General features: G+C 39.6%; 1 protein-coding gene across 1 annotated transcript in view; it reads left to right on the top strand.

Moving 5' to 3' along the window:
• pvalb7 (parvalbumin 7) overlaps positions 1-6855 on the top strand; it is a 32214-nt gene that overhangs the window by 17503 nt on the left and 7856 nt on the right. The gene's annotated exons all lie outside the window — the stretch shown is intronic.

Raw genomic sequence — 6855 nt, 5'->3', positions numbered from 1 at the left:
GCTCAGTCCTGTACATCCGTTCCGCGAAAATAAATCACACTTCAATTTGTCTCCATATTTTACTCCATCCCCCACTCTTGAAACTTTTGTGTATGCTTGTTTGGCATGCCTGAGTGTGTGTGTGCGGCTGCACAGAAAGTACCCTACTGGTGCTGAAAAGGTGAATAGATTGTAGAATAGCCAAAGAAGATGTAGAATTGTTATAAAAACCTTTAAAATCTCTAAACAATCACAAGTAGGGCAGTTCATCACAGTTCAACCATTGCAACTGGATTGATGAAAGGTCACTTACACCTGTAGGCTACATTGTATTTGGGAAAAGCAAAAGGTATCAGCATAATGTTATTTATTTATTTATTTATTTATTTTTTATGTATTTTTAAACAAAAACATCTCTGTCAGTTCCATGCCGTTTTCAACAGCTATCAAAAACAAAGGTCATTTTTGGATGGATGGATTTTTTGTGAATGTTTCTTCTTCTACATAAGATTTTAGTCATCTTTAGTTCATGTAATACTTTATTGTCAATGCACAAATTAAGTAACAGTAGTCTGAAACGTTATTGTTAATGCACAAATTAAGTAACAGTAGCCTAGTCTGAAACGAAATGCTGTTTTACATCTAACCAGTGGTGCAAATAACTGACATGTCCAAATGGGCCTTGATGAAATGCGTCGCTAGACTGTTCATACACATTTTAACGGGCCAAAGTTGAAGAGCTTTTGTCCGTTATTGTTAGTGCAAATATAGGCTGATTCATGTTCCCTTGCATTGTTTAACTGAGGTCGGTCCGTGTAACGCTTTGCAGTGCTTTGTTCTATTTGTTCCATCCATCGGGTCCAAATAAAAAATGTGTTCAATAATCCAATTTTCAATTTGTTTTAACTGGTCAGCAAATAGATAATTGCTGCTATTTTCTAAATGTGTCATTAGTCACGCAAGATAAAGAAAACAGAAACTGGATTGGAAACAAAAGTAAAATTCAGTTAATATTGGATTTTGGCCCCTTTTTTTTTACTGTTTTTGTTGGGCTGAACCACGCGTAGGGGTGGGTGACCTGATAGATATTGGCGCGCGGTGTTGGTGATCACATTTTATCAGCGGATGTAGAGCATAGACTGTAAAAAATAGATGTAGAGATGGAGGGCTATCAAACACAGTTCCGCTTGCATCAAGGTGCCAAGCGATTGATAATGTCAGCTCGAGATCAGAACTTCAGATGCAGAGGGAGACATTGCTGCGTCCTGACACTTATGAGTAGGCCTACGTGAGCCCTAGTAGCCTACAGGCCAATGTAGGCTATTTGCTGTTGAAATTAATAAATGGATAAACGGATAAATTAGGCTCACCGTTGTGTCTTCGTTTAGCCTAATGAAACCTAGTCTAGCGTAAAGCGTTAAATAAGCAAAAATACCATGTCAAACAGTGCTCGGGGTAGCCTGTATAGCCCGGTATAGCCAAGACTGACGTCGATGACATTCTGCTTTGGGGAATTATTTGCTATGGCATGGCTATGGTATTCAAATATAGGCTACTGTAGATATGTTCAACATAGGCTGAAAGTTATGTTTAACGTGCCTTCTCCCAAAAAGTTTGTCATTAATCTCTAAAGTAATGAGTCAAAATCACAAACAACTTCAGGCGGCGCTCCCTTCCACCATCTAGCCTGGCCCAGCTAGATGGTGTTCTCCCCCCGGTGTTCGTGGTTCAGTCCAATCACAAGGGCAAAAAAGGAAAATTAGAAAATTGACGCATCATTTCAATTTTTAACTTCTGAACAGAAAACCGTAACTGTGCTCAATTGAAAATCAAAATAAGCAACAATAACCCATTTACTGTGCCGTCCTAAAGAATGGATAACGGATTTTTAAGCCTATTTTTATATTTTTTCATGTGAATTCTGCAAATAGAACATAGCACTGCAAAGCGTTACACGGACCGAGGTCCATGGCTAGTCTGGCTTTCATCAGACCAAGCTCAATCTTTTAAGAAATCAAAAAATAAATAGCGGGCAGATCAGGCTGGGTTCACCCAGCCTAGTCCATAGGCACCCGATATTGTTTAATTTTCCGATTGAGATATACACGCTCTGGCTATTCTAAATGCAAAAATGCATCAAGGGAGTTATGACAAAACGGTAACTAACAAACTAGATCCTAATAGAAAGCTGTTAGCTTCCCTAAGCTACAGGTAGGATTATAAGGTAGGCCTATTGACAACATAAATTGTCAATAGGCTATGCTGGCGACACAAATAAAATCTCCTTTGGAAACCAATGGCTTACGCCTTACAGTATCAAGCGGACTTAAACTGTCATATCGTGGCGAAAAGTTGTAATAACATTCACGCAGCTCCATGAGTCAAGGAAAGCGCGAATGAAGTAGCCACTTCTAAATGGGACCCACTACACAGTAGCTTAAGGTGTTTTGCTAAAGCAGCCATAATGAAATGAAGGTGTCATTGTTTGGATACTTCACACACACGTGCTTTTTAATTTCACAGACTACAACTACCAAGCTGTAATCAAAGCACATCGATTCCCCTCTCACACCCTGCACGCACTTAAAACAAAATAAACAGGCGTCTCAGTCTCACGCATGTATAGGCAAAACTGTATCAGACCGGTGTAACGTTGGTAAATCTTCCATTGCACAGAATGATTTTGTAGCACGTGCAATAAATGACAGTCGAAAGATACAAACAGTGCTGCTATACATTTGCTTGGTATAACCGCATTTATAGTTTTCTACAAATGCAATAAATCAAATGCCTCCATCACTCAACCAACGCTAACGGTAACATTACCTAGGTCCTTATTGATATTACAAGATTAACGTACCTGCAGTAAAAACCAAGCATGTCCGATAAACATCCTCAGATTTATTTCGGCTTCAAGAAGAAATGGGAATTACACTTCATGTGAACATCGTCCTATCCTTATTAGATGTTCGCTGCGGTAAATTACAGTCCTTGTATGAAGCGTCCATTGTTTTTTCCAACCCACTTTTAACTTCCAACAAAATTACGTCTCACTGCAACGATGCGCCATCTAGTGGACAAACGACTACTTCTCGCCAATACTGAAAATGCAGCCATGATGATGATGATGAATATTTATTTTGGCTTTCTTTTAATCCTACTGATTTTCATTTTTTACCGGGGGGGCAAATCACAAATGAGTGATTATGAGCCAGGTTGATGTGGGCCCTTGAGACCAACATACCATAAAAGATTCACAGAGAACTGTGTCTGCCCTACCCTCCTTTCGGGGGGTCCAGTCCAGCGGGGGGGCTGCAGATGAAAACGAAAAATGACGGTTCCATGCTATCCATGTGGGGGTACATGCCCACCAAGTTTTGTGTACCCCGGTCTTTCAGTGTCCCGGGAATCCTTGTTGGTGTACGTCACTAAATGTACACATAAATTATTTTATTGTAAGGCCCCCCATGAACGAAAGTACACAAAACTTGGCATGCATTCAGAGGGTGTCATAATGATCCTACACTTTTAATTTCGTGCAGTTTTGACCTTGTCAGAGATATTGAGATGAAAACACCTAATTTTTACTTTTTTGTGTTTAACTAGGTGGCGCTATACATGAAATGAGTGGTTATGGAATGGGTTGACATGGCCCCTTGAGATCAACATACAAAAAAAAAATGGTCCTCCTAAACCCTACGGTTTTCGAGATATTCACAGAAAACTGTGTCTGCCCTACCCTCCTTTCGGGGGTCCAATTCAGCGGGGGGGCTACAGATCAAAACGAAAAACGATGGTTCCATGCTATCCATGTGTGGTTACATGTCCACCAAGTTTCGTGTACCCCGGTCTTTCAGTGTCCCGGGAATCATTGACGGAAATTTGGGCATGCCAAAAAGAAAAAAAAACAAAAAAAAAAAAAAAATTAAAAAATCTGACTAAACCTATATGACCGCCGCTTCGCTGCGCAGCGGTCATAATTACGAAGTGATGTGAGAGGAGGCTGTATTAAGTGCAACTAAAATTAGGCTACTTTATTTTTAATGTTGGGGTTCGCCTAATCAGTTGAGAACTCCTGAAATAGTTTATTTATAGGCTGTTTGTGGAGGCTTCTTCTACCAAACAGAAATATTTTAAATAGCTACCTTGCTTGATAGTAGTTACAAATATGTTATGTATTACTGTAGGCCTACAGTAAACTCATATTGATTAGAAATGTAAGCTAGGCCTATATCAGTTATGTTTTGCTCTAGAAGCTCAAAGCCCATGAATGTAGCCTATCATTTAATTAAAGTCACAAAGGCCTGCAAAAAGAGGTAAAAGGTAGGCCTACTTCTGAGACAATGTGGCAAAACATGTGTGAGTCACAGAATGTAGGCCTAATGTTATGATATTCAGTTTACATACAGCCTACTGCTGAAACTGAAAGATATTTTATAGGCTACCAACCAAACAATAAGTGAAAGGTGGACATACAGTAGAATACTGTACCAGAGAATTGAACTCAGTTCCCCGATAAGGAACAGTCATTAGCTTAAAAGCCAATGATTATTATGTACTTTCCTTTATTTAGGATTGAACAAAACATGAAATGACAATGCCATTGTATGACTTCATCTGAAATATTGTAGGCCTAGGTGCAGTATGCAATTCTAATCCAATAAGTTGTTCAGATTCCTCAAACTGCTCTTCATGGTCTTAGTTGTCCATTCAGTGTGTGCACTCAGTAATAGTCTGATGTGTATACTATATGGTGTGGGTTAATTCAATGGCAAAACATCAACTACTTTCCACCATCATTGCAGATAAGGTGAAGATCAGTGATAGTTGTCATGGTAACCAGAAAGTGGCCTCTGATCAAACATGGATTATGATGAAAGTAGAAGAAGCTGTGAAGTGGGTCGAAGGGTCGGATGGGTTGGATATACAAGTTTATGAAACTAACCCTGAACTTTCAACTTTTTGAGACAAACATTCTACCAGTGCCAAGGGAATACTGATTGTAAGCAGAACCCCTGACCCAAGTGAAAGCTTCACACAGATGAATATACACATGACGCAACGCAACAAAGTCTTTATCTGGGGCTCAAGTGGAGGCCATGCCCTCAGAACCCCCTTTTGTTTGCTGTGCCATAATGTCTCCACTAGATGGCGTTACAGTGGAGTCATTCCTTGACTTCCAAATTCGGTGTACAAGGTGTTTTAGGGCAAGTTGAAATTTAAGAACACATGGCACTCAGCAGTAGTTACAGTTTGATCAAACAAGGCATCATTTTCAAGTCTTTTTGTTAGTATGTCCTGTTATATTAGATAATATTCAGCAGCACTTCACTTAGACAGGGAAATGTCATGTTGGGTTTTGTGTGTGTGTGTGTGTGTGTGTGTGTGTGTGTTGGGGAAGGGTTGGCGGGGGGCATACTTATACATTCCATATTTATGTTTGTCCCACAATAAAGCCTTACCTTTAAGAGACAAGACTTCATACACCAAAGCTATGTCCAAAGCAATCGCGGCAAGTGGCAGCAAATGTGACCTTAATACACACGCAAGCAAATCTTACGACACTACTGTTCAGGACGAATTTAACTCCAAGGTCATGGCAGCTGTGAGATTTTTTCTACTCATGATCGTGTGAAGAGTGAAGGATGATACTTTGTACATGTGCAAATAATTCTCTCTCTCTCTATGTATGTGTGTGTGTGTGTGTACTGTTACAGCTTGCCACTTCAATAAGAAATGGTGTGAATGTCATGATTAGGACACATGGCTGTGCAAAAAAAATACGGATTGACTGACGTGCTGGCACACTGTGCTAACATACACATGGTCATGTTCACATTGTTGACACCATGTCCCTCCAGAAATCTGAGGAGAGAAAGAGTGACTTAAAAAAAGAAAATAGAAAACAGTTGAAGGATGAGGCTGACATTGATACTGTAGGAACAAATATCACACAGGGCATACCATGAAAGCAGCAGTTCACAAAATCTATTACTGTTATTAATTGCTTTGGTAAATCTCTCAAATCGTCCTTAACACTTCCTACAAGACCACCTCAAAAGCCTGTAACTCTCAAAATAATTACTTTATGTCTGAAAAATTACATGGATAACTGAACACATCATGGATATTTATGATTAAAGTAAAGTCTTTTGAGAAATCAGTTGAGAAAAATTAGAAAAAGTGTCGACTTTAGGATATTTTTAAAGCTGTTTTACTTAAACTAAATATGAGCTTATTTATTGTACTATTTAATGAATGTGTCATCATGCTGTTGTTGCACAAATGAAGAGCCTTTTTTAATATGGCAAAAAAAATCATCATTAGGCTGATTTAAGTCAGTTTCATTAGGTTTCAGTTGGTCTTGATGGAAACTCACCTTGATTTCAGGATCATGAGTAAAGCAGCGATAACATGGTCAGAGACACAGATGCAGAGACACACACACACACAGACACACACAGCTGTGGCCCATTTCTGCCCAGTGTGCTGTCTCCCATTCTGCACCTGTTTCAGGGAGAGATCCCCCACACCTGCTGGAGTAGCACTACAACAGTAGCAGCATTACGCATTACCTAAACCTTTTAAGCCTTCCTGTCTCTCTCTCTCTCACACACACACACACACACACACAGATAAAGACACACACGCACACACACATGCAGGCAGGCAGGCACGCACACACAGACACACGCACACACACACACACACACACACACACACACACACAAACACACACACACACTTTAATTATTTACTATTCTGTTTTTAGGTAGCTTTTAAAATGGTGTATTACTCCAATGTTTACTCATATCTCATTAACTAGGGAATTTAAACAACTGACCTCGGGAAGGCTTCTCCAAGTGCTTTATTAAT

The sequence above is a fragment of the Alosa sapidissima genome, chromosome 9 (assembly GCF_018492685.1).
Source record: "Alosa sapidissima isolate fAloSap1 chromosome 9, fAloSap1.pri, whole genome shotgun sequence".
Lineage (NCBI taxonomy): Eukaryota > Metazoa > Chordata > Actinopteri > Clupeiformes > Clupeidae > Alosa > Alosa sapidissima.
This window is presented reverse-complemented; position numbering and strand designations above follow the sequence as displayed.